This window comes from Mytilus californianus, unplaced genomic scaffold (genome assembly GCF_021869535.1).
Source record: "Mytilus californianus isolate M0D057914Y unplaced genomic scaffold, xbMytCali1.0.p SCAF_3, whole genome shotgun sequence".
Lineage (NCBI taxonomy): Eukaryota > Metazoa > Mollusca > Bivalvia > Mytilida > Mytilidae > Mytilus > Mytilus californianus.
The window spans coordinates 106,502,984-106,522,708 of record NW_026262679.1 but is presented as its reverse complement, the minus strand read 5'-3'; the positions used below and the strand labels follow the sequence as shown (position 1 = coordinate 106,522,708).

The following is a 19,725-nucleotide window of genomic DNA, read 5'->3' as shown; positions in this document are numbered from 1 at the left end:
ACTGGTAGAAAGTATGCTGGCACCTGCGTGTGTAGTTGTAATGCAAGGCATCGTATTCGGATTTTTAATAAACTTTCGTTTTTTAAAAAATCAATTTTTACTTTAAACCAAGGAGAATATTTATACAGTTTTAATTACTTCTAAGAAATTTCTGGCTGGTTTCTAATAAAAAATTTCCACGAAATTCATTGTACTTAGTTAACCAACATTTGTTGTTTTAGTAAGAAGGAATAAAAGCATAAGGATTGCTTCTTACAAGAAGTTACAGCTTCATTATTTTATGTTGGCAAATTTCATAGTTATTGGTTAAATGCACACAAAAATACTGTCCAAATACTTTTAGAATAAGTTTTACAGCCGCTTAAGATTTAGATATTTCACACAGCACATGTTTGTTGTATTTCAGTAGTATTATTTTCCAAAAGTCCCGGGACCAGCTTATATAGGGACGTTTATCCATTTATTTTTTAACTGATTCTAATGGGTGATGAAAATGTATTTAAGGGTAATAGGTTGCAGATTAAATAACATTCCATGTTTAAGGTTTATTTTTCTGAAGTATTTTTTAAAAACCGTCTACCAATTTGAACTCAACTTGACCTAAATGGAAAATAATGTTATATTGCAAAAACAAATTGTGCGACTCAGGCCCTAGACGTCCCTATTATGTTAACCGAGTTTGACACATGTCAATGAAACGAAGAATAAAAGATAGAATGCATCTCTTTTTTTATCTCTAAATCTTTCTGCATTATAATAAGTATAATTCTCAATAGGTTTTTATTCAAGCTGACCTACAAACATTTGTTTTGGTCCACTGATATTGCATTTCGTAATCCATTCAAAAATTTAAACTGATCATCAGTCTGTGTGGTTATAATCTATGTGGGCCAACCTGCCGTATGTAATAAAAGTGCTAATTAGCTGCCAAATTGTAGCATTTAGAGACACATTTTTCGTAATTTGGATAGCTAAATGTCAAAAGGAGTAATACTGACAAATATTTACTCAAATTAAGATTTATAATAAAACAACGACCGGACATTTATTTTGTATGTGGGAAATTAAACACGTGAAAGGATAGAAGTGAGTATTCTTCATTTTCGTATGTTTTTACTTTGAACGTTCATAGAAGGTAAGGTTTAAAAAAAAAATACTTATCTTAAATATTTATCTCTCTTAATTTGATAATAAAACAAAATAGTCGGAATCGAATAAAAAAAAGCGTCAATTTGTTTTTAAACCTAATTGCAAGTCATAGTTTATTTTTAAATTTATGTTAATATTTTATGAAATATACGAGTATAAAAACAGACATTTTCTCGTCTACTTCCATGTGTAGACCAATCCATGTTCTTGATTCTACTTTTAGACAGCTTCATCTTAAACTAAAACTATAAAAAAAAATAGATAAAACGTACGCTGTTTCCTGGTATACATATATATACGTTTCTATTATTCGGTGACAATATTCTATCCCACCGCCTCGCCAAAAATTTAGAAATATAATAAATTAATGATATGAGGAAATAAATCATAATGATGAAAATTAGAGATTTTTCTTCATGCTTCGTTAGATGGTGTTGAGAAAATGCCAATACCATTGTTAAGTCAAAAGGGAATTAACTGCATGTATGTATAATTGGTTAATGTATATCATTATTTCACACATGCACTGTATATTATATTATATTGTTGTATATACTTATTGTCTCTATAACTATGTCATTAGTTGATGAGAATAAAATTCATTCAGTCAGCATGTATGTATAATTGGGACCGGTTAGTAACAAAATTTCGAATTAGGTGGAATATTAATGACGGTTTTTCTTTCAATTTCAACTTGAATAGGCTGACACCCGTTGAATGTAAGTGTAACATTTTTGTGGTCATTAGAATAACTGATTAAATTTCATTGACATATAGTAGGTTTCAGTTTAAAAATATGAGATTCTAGTCATTTGAATTTAAGGAAAATGCTTAACTCTAAGATTAAAACAAAAATAATTTTAAAATTATTTCAAATTACGACTGTTATCCCAAAATACCATGGAATTTATTATCTTTCCAATCGTAATGAAAACCCACATTTTAAACATATTTCTCTAGTTAAGTCTATTGCTTTATATTTAAGACAAAAACATATCCACAGGCTCTAAAAAAAATCCGGACACGTAGGTTTAACCGGCGATTTCTACTGGCTTTTCTTCAGGAAAATAATAGCCCGAACAGTAAAAAGATTAAGCTTTTAATAAAAACAGAAATCTTTCATCAGATCCGCTTCAAATGTTTTTATTTCAAATAATTTGCCTTAAGAAATACGATTTATTTTCCCACACAATGCTGGTATTGTAATGTTTTCTCGGTAGTTGGGTACCTGGTATCAGGTTCAGAAACTCTCATTAGTATACATGCTCTTGATCTTTACTGTATTTTAACTACTTTAGATGAAGAATGTACTTTAAATTCAGGTAGGTGGAATCTTAATTATATGACGGTAGTAAATATTCATCGTGTGAAGACTTTATTCTTTTGCTTGTCATTTCCCTATTCCTCAAAGTTTCAAGTTGGAAAGTCAACATGAACCTTAAATGAATTGTGTCTCCTGTGGTCGAGTATCAATTTCTTGCCCTCGGCATACCAAAACATCATCATAAATTGATTTAATTGTAATCTTGCTTTATAATGCTGCGTGCCCTTCCGAATAAATTTTGTCAGATACACCCAAGACTAAAATCGGATGTAGATAGTTTGGAGTATGATCTAGTGTTTTTTGTAAGCAAAGCGTAGACCAATGATCTGTATTTTAATCGAGTAATCAGATTGATTTCCTCATCACTTGAAAAGTTGTCCCATTCAATTGGTTTTGAATTCTTTATGCATATCAACTAAGATAATTCTGGAATAGAATTAAGGTCACGGTGATCCAGTTTGTCCATTGAAAATTGATCATGACTTGTATCAAACAATTCATGCAAATTTTAAATTAAGTCATTCATACATGAAATGAATGAAGGTTAATGTGGCTAAATTTTTTTTATGTGAATCTTCAATAATTCAAATACAAGATTATGTTCGTTGCTAAATATCAGGGTTTTTTTTTTATTTTTTTGTTCCCACAATAGTCCTGCTTGCGTAAAATGTAGTCAAAGAATTCCGCTCAAACCAGTGCTAGGGGCCGCCTTAAAACTGCAGTGAGGTGAGAGTTTTGCTCCGTGTAGAAGGCATCACTGTAACTTTTAGATGAAGAACAGAAATATAGCTCTGTTTCTTTGCTTTTTGTGTTTTTTTTTTGCTGTGCATGTACTGATTGGGCTTCTTGGTTGGATAACCAATATCCTTTCTTTTTTATCTTCAAAATCATGATATTTTGTGTATGGTCGTTTGTTGTTATCCCACTCTATTTCAATTACAAAACGGGTCAGGTTGACCTTTTTTTCTATTAGCCTACATAATTAAGACGTATCAATAGATAATGTCATTCATGGAAGACTTTACTAATGAAAAGCTTAGCCACCCAATCGTGAAATTATAGGTGAAACAGGCTTAATTTTTGTTCGGACTATTTGGTACCAAAGATGTGTGCGCATGACAATATACTCCTCTCGACATTCACGTTATTCTTTTAATATGATAGTCTTATCCTAATACGTTTACAAAAAACCAAGTGATTTTGTCGGTTATTTTCTTAAAAAGAAATGATGAAACGCATATAAATGTGAACTGTAAATGATACAGCAACCCAACAACAAAAAAACAAACACTAACACCCAGAAGATGTCCAGAAAAGTTGTACTATTACCACTTTATAAAAAGCCGATTTTCTATAGATACCTTGAATTGGTAATTGCAAGTTTTAAAGGGGGCATTAGCTGTCAAATTCATGTTCACCGATTTGACTCAAATTCTCATATTTGATTTATAACACACTAAAACGTATATCCAAATTATAAAAAGTCTAAAATAAACAATTAACAATGACTGCGCTCGATAGTATTTATCAGGATTTCGTATGTATTTTAGTCTAGACGCCATCTAATTAACCATTGCGGTGACCTCCGAAGACTGCCGACGGTCGACCCGATATAAACATAAATATAGATATAAATAGATAGCGAACTCGTGCAATTGAATTTTTCTAGGTCTGTTTGATTTCATATTATAGGTTAAAAATATATGTTAATCATCGTTTTTATACGACCGCATATTGGTATCACGTCGTCGTCGGCGTCAGCGTCGTCCGAAAACAATTGGTTTCCGGACAATAACTTTTGTTCAAGTGTATGGATGTATTAATTTGTACTGCATTTTACAAAAAGAATTTCTTCAAAATTATGTTTTTTGGAAGTGGGGTAAATTATAAATTTTTTTTTTGGAAAAAGGGGGGGGGGGGGCATTTTTTTTTTCCTCAAAAGAAAATTCTCTTCAAATGTTATGTCAATTTTCCAAAGAAAAATTTTTAATTGGGGGTCACAATTTATTTTGCTAATTCTTTGTTTATAGTCTGAAAACAGATTCACTAAGTATTGCACAACAGCACAGTGTATTCCACAACAGCAAAAAATCTTCAATTGAATATAAATTCAAATCATACATTTGGATTCCGGACAATTACTTTAGTTCTCTTCAAATATTATTTTTTAGAAGGGGGGAAACAATTTATGTTTGGGGGGGGGGGGGGGGGGTCAATTTTTGTTTCTCAAGATTTAAGAAACTGTCAATTTCTTTAACTACATTTATTCTGTGGCAGAAACCTAAATGTGTCAAATATTTAATTACAATCCAAATTCAGACCTGTATCAAGCTTGAATGTTGTGTCCATTTTTGCCCCAACTGTTCAGGGTTGGACCTCTGCGGCCGTATCCAGCTGCGCTCGGCGAATCAGTTTATTATCTGCATAAGAATGAGTTTTTGTGGATCGAATCGGTCAGTCAAATGGTTTACCCTTGTTTCATTTTCAATATTGACATTCTTTTCCTTTTTGATAACTGAACACGCATATTTCGTGCGTAATCCATCTCTAGCTAAGGGGTTAAATTGAAGGTCACATGAGTACGGATTCAATGAGGTCGAATTATTCACTTGCGATGTTTCTTAGCTTATTTTGACAAAATTGAACCAAACTGGCTGCTAAAAGGGAATTATTATTTCACTATTTTACTTTCATTAATGATTGAACAAAAAAAAATCATATTTTATTTTACATCTCGTAGCTAATGCCCCTTTAAGGTGAACATTTATACTGATAGCTATTTTGTATTTTTGATATTTATATGATTGTTTTCCTTTTGTAAATCATAAAAAAACAGACGCATATACATACTAGTATATCTATTTTTAAATACGAAATAAATTAACCTGAAAATTTCTCAAGAAGAAAGTTTTACTTGGTCAATGGACCTTAGCTCCGATAAACAAAATTGTGTTCCACCTTGGGGTAAAATGTAACCGATGAATGAAACTAAAGCGACAAATGGGCGAGTGGACAAAGCGTTTTGAACAATTATCAACTGAAAATACAGTACAGCTGGAAACAATGGATACATGTGATTCCGAACAAATAATAGTAAATAAATAAATATATATTTATATATATATATATATATAAATAAGAAGATGTGGCATGAATGCCAATGAGACAACTATCCATCCAAGTCACAATGTGTAAAAAGTAAACAATTATAGGTCAAAGTACGGCCTTCAAAACGGGACCTTGGCTCACACCGAACAGCAAGCTATAAAGGGCCCCAAAATGACTAGTGTAAAACAATTCAAACAGGAAAACCAACGGTCTAATCTATATAAAAAACGAGAAACGAGAAACACTTATGAACCATACCAACAAACGACAACCACTGAACAACAGGCTCCTGACTTTAGGACAGGTGCATAAAAATGCAGAGGGTTTAAACGTTTTAACAACATTTTCAGCTCACCGGGCCCGATGGGCCCCATGTGAGCTTATGCCATCACTTGGCGTCCGTCGTCGTCCGTCATCGTAAACTATTTCAAGAATCTTCTCCTCTGAAACTACTAGGCCAAATACCATCAAACTTTAACTGAATGTTCCTGAGGGTATGTAGTTTATAAATTGTATCCGAAGTTTTGATCCATCAAAAAACATGGCCGCCATGGCTAAAAATAGAACATAGGGGTCAAATGCAGTTTTTGGCCTATAACTTAAAACCTTAAGCATTTAGAGCAAATCAGACATGAGCTAAACATGTTCAACAGGTCAAGATCTATCAGCCCTGAAATTTTCAGACGAACCGAACAACTCATTGTTGGGTTGCTTCCACTAAATTGGTAATTTTAAGGAAATTTTGTATTTTATCTTGAATATTATTGAAGATAAAGATAAACTGCAAACAGCAAACATGTTCAGCAAAGTAAGATCTACAAAAAAGTTACATGACCAAAATTGTCAGTTGACCCCTTAAGGAGTTATTGCTCTTTAAAGACAAATTTACACAATTTGTTCATCATGTTTGCTAACATTTAAAAATCTCCTCTGAAACTACTGGGCCTAATACTTCTAAACTTTAACTGAATGTTCCTTTGGGTAACTGGTTTATAAATTGTATCCGAAGTTTTGATCCATTAACAAACATGGCCGCCATGGCTAAAAATAGAACATAGGGGTCAAATGCAGTTTTTGGCTTTTATCTCAAAAACTATAGCAGTTAGAGCAAAAGTGACATGGAGTTTAAGTGATGAATAAGTATAAAATTATCAGCTATGAAATTTGATTTTGATTTTTGGTGTTTTAACGCCACTTTCAAGCACCGCTTATGGGCTAATTCGTTGCGGTCAGTTTTTATTGGTGGAGGAAGCCGGAGTGCCCGGAGAAAACCACCAACCTTCGATAGGAAAACTGACAATCCTAGTCAATTAAAATTGGAGTCGAGTGCACCCGCACGAGCGGGGTTCGAACTCACAACCTCAGTGTTGTATTACGATAGATAGAGAGAAAGTGTAAATGGCAAAATATTTCAGCTAAGTAGGATCTACAAATAAGTCAAATGATCAAAATAGTCAATTGACGCCTTAAGGAGTAATTGCCCTTGAAACGCTTATTTTTTTACATTTTTTCGTGCGAGTCTATTACTTTTTCAAAAATCTTCTTCTCTGAAACTGCTGGGCCAAATACTTCCAAATTTTAACTGAATGTTCCTTATAGTATCTAGTTTGTAAATTATATCCGAAGTTTTGATCCATCAACAAATATGGCCGCCATGGCTAAAAATAGAACACATGAGGACAAAAGCAGTTTTAGGCTTATATCTCAAAAACTACAGCAGTTAGAACAAAAGTGAAAGAGAGTTAAAGTGATAAATAGGTCATGATCTATCTGTTACGAAATTTTCAGACAAGTTCGACAACCCATTGTTGAGTTACTGTTGGAAATAGTTTATTTTTATTAAATTTTACTGTTTTTGGTTATTTTCTTTAATATTATAATAGATAGAGAGAAAGTATAAATGGCAATAATGTTCAGCTCAGTAAGATCTACAAATAAGTCAAATGCCTGAAACTGAAATAACAGGTGAGCGATATCAGGCTCTCATGAGCCTCTTGTTTGTGTCTGCTTGCTGTTTTAATGTAATTATACAATAAAAATACCACTGTAACGTAAACCCATGTTCTAAATCAGAGCTTGTTTTTTAATCAAATTTCTCGCAAGTTGAATGGTGACATTTCTTGAATTCTATAAAAAAATCATCTATTTAATATTCTTTAGTAAACATTGAGATGCACAACTGCTATTTTAAAGCAGTTCTATTAAACGTTCATCCTACTTCTTGTTTATGTGATTTATATCAGTATTTAACTTATGTTTTTGTTTCAGATCCAAAAACAAGTCATGCAAACCCAAAAGACGACACGTGGATTTTCGGTTCGAGCGTTTTCAGAAGGTCTAAAGAGAAGGCTGTCTCCAAAGGGAAAGGAACAACAACAACCGAAAGGAATACTTCGGAACAACTCTACTGAATCTATAACATGCGTCCACTGTGATCAAAACAATAACAATAGATCTTACACAGGGACAGATACTCTTCGGAGCAGGATTGGAAATATACCGGGTTGTCAGATGTGTGCAGCAATGAATACAGATAATTTTGCTAAAAAGAGCGTTAGATTTAGCACCGTTGTACGGGAGAGGAACTACATAAGATCGGATGAGGAAAATCCCACAAACAGGAAGTACAGAAAAATTTCGTCGGACTATAATAGTGCAAAAACCACAAAACCTTGCTTTCAAGCAGCAATGTTTGCATGTAGTATATGTCATATAACAATGAAAACTGAGAGTGAATTTATTGCACACCAAAGAAAACATGGAATGAATAACACACAAGTTTTCCAATATCAGATGCCACACCAGTACCAGGATTATAGACCAATATCGCCACACATGTTTGTTCGACAGTAGGCCAATTTCGCCATATATGTTCGACAGTAATGCACTATTTGTGATTTTTGAAAATCTAGTCGTTATAAAAAAATTCATGTTCAAAGTAGAATGTATAAATAGCTGAAAGAAAACAGCAGGGTTTAGTTTGAAATTAATGAAAGTAAACTGTGATTGTCGTCAAAACTATGCAACTATGTCGTGTTATGCACCTTTAGCATCGTGCATAACTTTTAAAAATAAATCATTTTATCAAATTTTTAAAGTGACGTTTATGCAGGTAAAAAAGAAGACAGCATGACTATCGAGACATCTGCGTTCTTCAAAGATTATCTATTTTAAAAGTATCACAAATTTTAATGCATATTTTATATACCAATGTATTAAATATTAAAATAACGAGTTCCTCTTATTGAAAATTTAAATATCTCGCAAATGACAAATTTGACACACTAAAATAACTTTCATTGCATTAACTTTATTTGTGATCACACTAAAGAACTGTAGGTGAATATACGGTTGTAACCGCCTACGGAAATTTATTTGGTTAGTATTGAAGAAACACTTAAATATGAACCTGTTCTTTTGATATGAACATGTATCAATCCATTAGCTGCCATTTGTGTTGAAGAATATCCCGATTCTAAATTACATTGCAGATTATTTTCTTTAAAAACAATGATTTCACTATAAAAACGGAAATAATAGTGCACTTCTGAATTGTATTTTGCTTCATGTCCAGTGGGAAATAGTTGAAGCATATAGAGGACAAGGACAAATTAACAATAGATATATTTCTATACCGTCAGTCAAACCTTGAGATTGGTATACTTACAGTTCGTTTGGGTGATAAAATTCATATTAACTACAACAGATGAAGTTACTTCTGCAGTCGCAACATGATGATTCTTTAAGCTCCTATATTAAATGAAGCCCAGTGTTGTGGTCATATAGTTTATAGGATCGACAAAAATTTCTAGAGCCTGTAAATACAAAACAAAAAACAAGAAACCTGTGATGATTTTCGTTGTTAGGTTTTCGTCTCATTAATGTATATCCACATATATTAAAATATCTTTATATAAAAATAAGGAGATGAGGTAAGATTGCAAATGAGACAACTATCCAATAAAGTTCAAATAAAGTGGATGTAAGCAATTATAGGCAACCGTATATACGGCCTTCAACAATGAGAAAAACCCATACCGTAAAGTCGACTATAAAAGACCCCGACATGAAAAATATGAAACAATTCAATTGAGAAAACTAACGGCCTGATTTATAACAAAACAATTAACGACATACAAATATGACAGACATGAACCAACGACAACCACGAACTACATGCTCCTGACTTTGGGACAGGCACATAAAAAATGTGGCGGGGTTAAACATGTTTGTGAGCGCTCAACCCTCCCCTAACCTGGGACAGTGGTGTAACAGCACAACATAAGAACCAACTATAAAATCAGTTGAAAGAAGGCTTAACTCATCAGATCGATACAAAGCAGAAAAACACCAAACATAAACACAGACCGGACGTGGCAGGGTATGTTTCCATCCCTCATTCCTAACATCAAAAGAGGCACTTCAGTACAGATCTGAGAGTACTCGCAGTTACTGACGGCTAGTTCAAAGCCAATAACAACTAATAAAAAAATCATGTATCAAAGACTAAAATACCAATCACACATCCAACATCCATTATAGTTTATCTTGTGAAGAGATGCGTAATTCCAATAGATGCCAGTCTGAGTCCGAGAGAACATAATATATGTATAAGTTGTAATTGGCTTTGCTCTAGCTTTCAGTAGCTGTGAGTACTCTTATGTCGGTGCTTTGTGTCTATTGTGTTTATTGTTTTTGTGCCTTGTGCTTATCTTTTGAGTTGAGCTAAATGTTCTTCTGTTGTGCTGTTACTAGTACATCACTGTCCCAGGTTAGCCGGAGGGTTGGGCGGCAATCAGATTAAAATATAGATCTCTAATTTCGCTATCCTTATATGTTGTGATAGATCTGAATTTTAATCAGATTGTTTAGCCCAGCCCCATTCTCTATATGCCTTTCCCAACTCAGGAGCCTGTAGCTAGTGGTTGTCGTTTAAATGAGACCGTTGGGTTTCTCGTCAACGAAAAATGTCCCAATCTCTGTTGACTTCTCTAGTTTTTTCAGATGAAATTTTTTCCAATAACTGAACATGATAAGCACATGCACAAACGAGGTCACACATAAAATACGCATACATATGGGTCGATATAAGGACGAATTATTGTTTCGAAGACAATAAGGTATCGACGAAGTTTGGTTTTTTTTTTGGACAAAATTGACCCAAACGGACATCTACTGATGGTAACGAATTAATATTCCCTACTCCGTTCTTGTAAATGTTTGAAAAAAAAATAGTAAAGGGTTCCACGAAACCCAGTGTCTAGTCAATGGTTACTGCTGACAGTTTAAAATTATAACGTTGACTGAAAAAACGAAGTCCATTTATCAGTAAAATATGGAAAATAAAAAAAAAACAATTTTTTTTTTAATTTAGATGCTATTTCTTGAAGCTCCTCTCTTAAGTTTCTTAACATTGCATGAAGGCTTGACATAGTTATTGAAGTATACAAAATTTACTCTCAGACTGTGTAAAATGTAAACACTAGGTCCATCTATCAGTAAAATACTGAAAATGGAAATATATATATATATATATATATATATATAAGTGCCTATAAATAGCAGCACATGACATACAAATCTATGGGAGTGTGGATTAATCAGTACAGAGATTAATTCAATTACACAAATAAAATTATAGATTGCCTAACAATGTAATTTTAACACACTATTTAGTATGTAAATATAAGAATGTTTTAAATATTTACAAAATGATGAAAATAAACGCAATATTTCGCTAGACTAACTAGCTTTATCAAGCGTGCATCTATCCAGGTGAAATCGGATGTAGATGATAAGAAACTTTTGCAGCTCAATGTATATGTTGCACTTGAATTTAGCTGCCTTGAAAAAAATACATAATTTGGATGAAGTTCAAGATTTTTACAAAATTGGTAGTAGAAGTTAGCAACGTCCATTGGCCAATATTACAGGATAAAAAGGACGATGCTGTGTACTAAATTATTCTTTATCTTTCCTGTATCTTTTCTCATCTTTTTCGTTAAGACCATCAGGTTCTAAAGTGTGGAGTTGGTGGATCCAAAAATTTTCTCTTCTCCTTCTCGCCGTGGTGTCCCACTCGGTGTTGACTTCTATGATTTGGAAGGTAACATTATCAAAAGAATGTTTCGTTGAACGAAGATGTCTTGTGAGAGGACAGTTTTTGTTGGTTTTGTACCATGAACGATGGTTATTGAGCCGAATATTAAATTTGTCCATTGTTTCTCCCACATACTGAATGCCACATGTGTCACATGTTAATATATAAATTGAGTTCTCCGTTTTACAGTTGGAATTTGAGTAGATGGTATAATTTTGTTTAGTAACGGAGCTGATGAAAGAACTGCTTGTATTGGCAGCTTTACAACACAAGCAGTTCCTTCGACCACATTGTTTGTAGCAACCGGGAGATGGAGTAGGCTGCTTTGCTAATACAGATGTCATTAATTTGTCACGGATGTTTTTAGGTCTTCTGAAGGCCATGACTGGTGGTGAGGAAAATACTTTTTTAAGATTTGAATCATTTTCTATAATTTTCCAATGCTTCTGAACAATGGAAGACACATTTTTTAAATCAGGATGGTAAGTGAGTACAAGGGGTGTTCTGTTAGCTGCTTTATTCTTATCTTTGTACTCTAGACGTTCTTGGCGACTAGTTTTGTTTGCTCTTTCGAAAGCGCTATCAATGATGTTGTTATTGTATCCTCGAACAACTAGATGTTTACGTAGTTGTCCAAGTCTAGCATTTTGCGTATTTTCAGTAGAGCATATTCTCTTGTTTCGCAATGCCTGGCTGAATGGGATGCCACGGGAGCAGTGTTTAGGATGGCAACTTTTAGGAGAAAGGAATTGATGTTTGTCCGTTTGTTTGGTATGAAGGTCCGTTATAATAGTTCCGTTCTTGATGTAACTCGTAGTGTCGAGGAAGTTTATTTTCTCCATAGATGATTCATATGTAAATTTTATTGAATGGTGGAAAGAGTTACAGTGTCCTAGAAATTCATTAAGATGTTCTTGTGAATCTGTCCATTTGAAATCAATATCGTCAATGAATCGGAACCATGATAAGGGCTGGTATGGAGCACTAGCCAAGAGGCGTTTTTCAAGTTGGCCCATAAATATGTTGGCATATGACGGGGCCATTTTTGTGCCCATACTAGTACCGTCTATCTGGAGATAATGTTTTTCATTAAAAGAGAAGTTGTTGTTCTCTAGCACTAGTTTCAGAAGTGTAACAAGGCACTCAGTTGGAGGATTTTTTTCACTACGAGTGTTCCATACCTCTTCACACGCTGCTATTCCTTCGTCTTGTGGAATGTTGGTATATAAAGAAGACACGTCCATGGATGCAAGTATAGTATTGCTTGGTAGAGGATTGAGGCTTTCCATTTTCTTTAAATAATCAGTCGTATCTTGGATGTAAGAGGGTAGTTCTTTCACATGAGGTCTTAGATGATGGTCTAAAAATTCTGATATCTTTTCAGTTGGATGACTATTTGCTGAAACAATTGGTCGACCTGGATTGCCCGTTTTATGTATTTTAGGCAACATATAGAATCTTCCGGCCTTTGCTTCGTTCTCAAGAGGTCGGAGATAATCAAAGGTGTCATTGTCTATATGCTTTTTGTCGAACATCTCTTGAAGGATGGTGTTGATCCTTCGTATATTATTTAGTGTTGGATCTGTGGTTAATTGTTTATAAAAAATGGAGTTTGAAAGTTGGCGATTTCCCTCTGCTATGTAATCTGTTTTATTCATGACAACCACAGCGCCCCCTTTGTCGGCAGGTTTTATTACGATATCCTCTTGATCTTTTAACGCTTTCAAAGCAATGCTTTCTGACTTGGATAAATTATAATTTCTTGTATTTGTTATACAGGACTTTATATCAGACCTCACGTAGTTAATGAATGACTCCAAGTTATCATTTTTACTCTTAGGTGGTTTCCATGAACTTTTTTTCTTAAATTTTGGGATGGGCGTGACTTCTTCATTGGTGTCAGTATCTGAATCTGTTAATCCAGCTTCTTCAAGGTTTTTCTTGCCCCTATTGTAGAAAAAATCTTTCAAGCGTAAACGTCTAGCGAATTGGTCTAAGTCCTCGTCTAGCTGAAAGTTATTTACATTTGATGGGATAGGACAGAAGTTTAAACCTTTACTTAAAAGAGATTCTTCAGCACGTGTAAGTTCTTTAGATGACAAATTTACAACAATGCTTTCAGTTTTTTGTTTCCGTCTTTTGAATTTTCTTTTTCTAGGGACCTTATGGTTTGTTGTATTGATATCATTCATATCCTGATTTAAATAGACAGTGTGAATTTTATCTCTTTGAAATTTATTCCTTTGTTTTTCTTTATGTTTGGATAGTTCAATTTTTTCAATATCTGCGAGGCGACGTTTAATTATTGGTAAATCGTCACGTGAAATGTTACTATTGTTGATGATATCTGATATTTCATTTACAATTTGTTTGTAATTTGTGGTTGTAAAAGAAAGTAACAGTTGAAGTAGCTGGATTGAACAGTTAAACAGAATTTCATTCCAACGGCTCATGAATCTTTTGGATTTATGTCCCGGTGCCTGGGGACTCACTTTGATGTTTAAACCTTTTGGTACAGTTCTACTTTGAATATATTTTTTTAAGTTTGATAAATGATGTTCAGTTTGTAGTTTCTTTTTAGTTAAATATCTTAATTTCTTGAAATGCAGTGCGCTATCCATGTTGTAAAGATAGCGATAGATTTGAATGGATTACACAAACATTTGTGAAATGCGTGCTACTGAAGATAATAATATAAGTGCCTATAAATAGCAGCACATGACATACAAATCTATGGGAGTGTGGATTAATCAGTACAGAGATTAATTCAATTACACAAATAAAATTATAGATTGCCTAACAATGTAATTTTAACACACTATTTAGTATGTAAATATAAGAATGTTTTAAATATTTACAAAATGATGAAAATAAACTGCATGTCTATTTAAATCAGGATATGAATGATATCAATACAACAAACCATAAGGTCCCTAGAAAAAGAAAATTCAAAAGACGGAAACAAAAAACTGAAAGCATTGTTGTAAATTTGTCATCTAAAGAACTTACACGTGCTGAAGAATCTCTTTTAAGTAAAGGTTTAAACTTCTGTCCTATCCCATCAAATGTAAATAACTTTCAGCTAGACGAGGACTTAGACCAATTCGCTAGACGTTTACGCTTGAAAGATTTTTTCTACAATAGGGGCAAGAAAAACCTTGAAGAAGCTGGATTAACAGATTCAGATACTGACACCAATGAAGAAGTCACGCCCATCCCAAAATTTAAGAAAAAAATGTTCATGGAAACCACCTAAGAGTAAAAATGATAACTTGGAGTCATTCATTAACTACGTGAGGTCTGATATAAAGTCCTGTATAACAAATACAAGAAATTATAATTTATCCAAGTCAGAAAGCATTGCTTTGAAAGCGTTAAAAGATCAAGAGGATATCGTAATAAAACCTGCCGACAAAGGGGGCGCTGTGGTTGTCATGAATAAAACAGATTACATAGCAGAGGGAAATCGCCAACTTTCAAACTCCATTTTTTATAAACAATTAACCACAGATCCAACACTAAATAATATACGAAGGATCAACACCATCCTTCAAGAGATGTTCGACAAAAAACATATAGACAATGACACCTTTGATTATCTCCGACCTCTTGAGAACGAAGCAAAGGCCGGAAGATTCTATATGTTGCCTAAAATACATAAAACGGGCAATCCAGGTCGACCAATTGTTTCAGCAAATAGTCATCCAACTGAAAAGATATCAGAATTTTTAGACCATCATCTAAGACCTCATGTGAAAGAACTACCCTCTTACATCCAAGATACGACTGATTATTTAAAGAAAATGGAAAGCCTCAATCCTCTACCAAGCAATACTATACTTGCATCCATGGACGTGTCTTCTTTATATACCAACATTCCACAAGACGAAGGAATAGCAGCGTGTGAAGAGGTATGGAACACTCGTAGTGAAAAAAATCCTCCAACTGGGTGCCTTGTTACACTTCTGAAACTAGTGCTAGAGAACAACAACTTCTCTTTCAATGAAAAACATTATCTCCAGATAGACGGTACTAGTATGGGCACAAAAATGGCCCCGTCATTTGCCAACATATTTATGGGCCAACTTGAAAAACGCCTCTTGGCTAGTGCTCCATACCAGCCCTTATCATGGTTCCGATTCATTGACGATATTGATTTCAAATGGACAGATTCACAAGAACATCTTAATGAATTTCTAGGACACTGTAACTCTTTCCACCATTCAATAAAATTTACATATGAATCATCTATGGAGAAAATAAACTTCCTCGACACTACGAGTTACATCAAGAACGGAACTATTATAACGGACCTTCATACCAAACAAACGGACAAACATCAATTCCTTTCTCCTAAAAGTTGCCATCCTAAACACTGCTCCCGTGGCATCCCATTCAGCCAGGCATTGCGAATCAAGAGAATATGCTCTACTGAAAATACGCAAAATGCTAGACTTGGACAACTACGTAAACATCTAGTTGTTCGAGGATACAATAACAACATCATTGATAGCGCTTTCGAAAGAGCAAACAAAACTAGTCGCCAAGAACTTCTAGAGTACAAAGATAAGAATAAAGCAGCTAACAGAACACCCCTTGTACTCACTTACCATCCTGATTTAAAAAATGTGTCTTCCATTGTTCAGAAGCATTGGAAAATTATAGAAAATGATTCAAATCTTAAAAAAGTATTTTCCTCACCACCAGTCATGGCCTTCAGAAGACCTAAAAACATCCGTGACAAATTAGTGACATCTGTATTAGCAAAGCAGCCTACTCCATCTCCCGGTTGCTACAAACAATGTGGTCGAAGGAACTGCTTGTGTTGTAAAGCTGCCAATACAAGCAGTTCTTTCATCAGCTCCGTTACTAAACAAAATTATACCATCTACTCAAATTCCAACTGTAAAACGGAGAACTCAATTTATATATTAACATGTGACACATGTGGCATTCAGTATGTGGGAGAAACAATGGACAAATTTAATATTCGGCTCAATAACCATCGTTCATGGTACAAAACCAACAAAAACTGTCCTCTCACAAGACATCTTCGTTCAACGAAACATTCTTTTGATAATGTTACCTTCCAAATCATAGAAGTCAACACCGAGTGGGACACCACGGCGAGAAGGAGAAGAGAAAATTTTTGGATCCACCAACTCCACACTTTAGAACCTGATGGTCTTAACGAAAAAGATGAGAAAAGATACAGGAAAGATAAAGAATAATTTAGTACACAGCATCGTCCTTTTTATCCTGTAATATTGGCCAATGGACGTTGCTAACTTCTACTACCAATTTTGTAAAAATCTTGAACTTCATCCAAATTATGTATTTTTTTCAAGGCAGCTAAATTCAAGTGCAACATATACATTGAGCTGCAAAAGTTTCTTATCACCTACATCCGATTTCACCTGGATAGATGCACGCTTGATAAAGCTAGTTAGTCTAGCGAAATATTGCGTTTATTTTCATCATTTTGTAAATATTTAAAACATTCTTATATTTACATACTAAATAGTGTGTTAAAATTACATTGTTAGGCAATCTATATATATATATATATATATATATATATATATTGCATTTTACATACTAATATTGTCTATTAACCCCTCAAATAGCTTTTGTTAAAGTTTCATTAAATTCTTTGAAAGCTTGACAGAGTTATTAATGTGTAAAAAAAAAACTTTAACCACAGACTGTATGTAAACGTTAACCACAAAAACGTTTTTCATCCATTTACGAGCAAAATACGGCAAAAATGAAAACGAATATATTTTAAATTTTTTTCTCTGGATACTGATTAATCAAAAGGTTAGCTGCAATTCTAATATGACGTTCTTCAAACGCTTTGAGTACACACCCGTGTTAAAACATGAATATATTGACATGTCAGCTGATCGTCAACGTCATGGATTGTTTGTTGGGCTGTTCTTACTCCCACGTCGTTTGCTTTTTATGAATGAATTACCCGAGGTCAGATGGTGTAAGTGATGTCATTGAACGATGACGAAAGATTATAAGCGTTTTACGGGAAAATGCACGGAATTTGAAACTGAAAGTCGTCAAAACATGAAAACATAAACAAACAATGATAAGAATTTGTTGAAAGTCCATTTTCTTGAATAAAAGTAAGATTATCAATCAACTTCGTCCAAATCTGTCTTAGTATGTTATTGTAAATCATTTAAGCATGTCACTTATTCAGTTTTCTTCGTATTTTACGTCAATATTAATAGTGCGTTCAATTACGGGAACAGCAAACAATTCCCTTCACCTAGAGCGCTTCGAAACAAGAGAATTGCGTCCCCTATGGGCTTCCGTAAATTGCTGTATTTGTCCTATTTGAATAGAAATTATTCATGAATCATTCATTCGGGCTTGCATTTATATTGATTTTATCATGGGTTGTCCCTTTATGCTGATATTTTACCACGAGCGATAGCCAATGGGTCTTCAACACAGTGAGAAAATCCCGCTACCGGCGGCGGGCTTCGGCTGGCCCCTTAACAATAATGTTTAATATAAATTTCTTAAAATTCGTAAATATAAGAAACAATTCCTCGGAATTCTGTGTTTATAGTCGTAATACTATAACGGGAACCACACTGGAGTGTATCGCCGTTTATTTAAGAAATCAACTGTTAAAAAACGAGACGATGTTCGTACTTTTTGTACCAGTCTTTCTCGTTATTATAATAACTATTTAGAATTAAGCTTCATATTTGTTTTAAACAACATTACAAGTAAGTTTACATGGTTCTCATCAAGGAAATAACAATATGCATGTAAAAACTTTTGATGGCTTGTGTTTTATTTCCACTTGGGAGATGTCTCCATTGTACACAATTTCATAAATCATTTATATTGATGTGATAAATAGGACTCTAAAAAATGCACCAGAACCAGATGTATTTGTAGAACTAGATGTATTTGTGATGTTATGATGCTGTTAATTTGATATCCATCTTATGATATTTTTAGAACGTGTCATTCACCTCTGTTCATCATGGTATCATTAATGTTTATGTCAAAAGTAATGTCATAAATAGAACGTACAGTTCATAGACACTACGGGGAAAGGCTCACTTGCATTGTAATACATAATAAAATATTAAAACACCGGGCTGAACTTGTACGTTCACTATTCACTTTTCACTATTCAAAATTCATGAATAGTGAACTGTGTTTTTTTGCACTATTCACTATTCAAGTTTATTCAAATTGAATAACTTTGATATCACTTGTATATATAAAAAAGAAGATGTGGTATGATTGTCAATGAGACAACTCTCCACAAGAGACCAAATGACACAGAAATTAACAGATATAGGTCACCGTACGGCCTTACACAATGAGCAAAGCCCATACCGCATAGTGCAGCACTAAAAGGCCCCGAAATCACGAATGTAAAATTAATTCAAACTAGAATACTAACGGCCTAATTAATGTACAAAAAAATTAACGAAAAACAAATATGTAACACAGAAAAAAACGACAACCACTGAATTACAGGCTCCTGACTTGGGACAGGCGCATACATACAGAATGTGGCGGGGTTAAACATGTTAGCGGGATTCCCCTAACCTGGAACAGTGGTGTAACAGTACAACACAAGAACGAACGATAAAAATCAGTTGAAAAAGGCTTAACTCATCAGATGGATACAAATAGAAATACAGATAACAAAAACATAGAGTGAACGCGGCCGGGTATTTGTACATCCCAACAACAACAACAAAAAAAACACTACTGAGAGTACTTGCAGTTATTGACAGTTAGTTTAAAGCCAATAACAACTAATAAGAAAATCATGCATCTAAGAATAAACTGATTATCAAACAGTACACATGAAACATGGATTTAATGTTAAGACGTCATAAACAGTCAGAGAAAAACATGACATTGTGCAATGCCAGGATACAGGAATCGACAGCTTGAAGATCCATACAAGAGGGTAGAAAGATACCAGAGGGACAGTCAAATTATGTATATGTATATAACAATAATATTTAGTTTGCTTTTAATTTACTGATAA

General features: G+C 33.9%; 1 long non-coding RNA gene across 1 annotated transcript; it reads left to right on the top strand.

Moving 5' to 3' along the window:
- Nucleotides 1–848: 848 nt before the first annotated feature.
- LOC127735700 (uncharacterized) lies at nt 849–8,815 on the top strand. The gene is made up of 2 exons (XR_007998569.1): nt 849–1,086; nt 7,850–8,815. It is a non-coding gene; the product is annotated as an uncharacterized LOC127735700 (long non-coding RNA).
- Nucleotides 8,816–19,725: the final 10,910 nt, after the last annotated feature.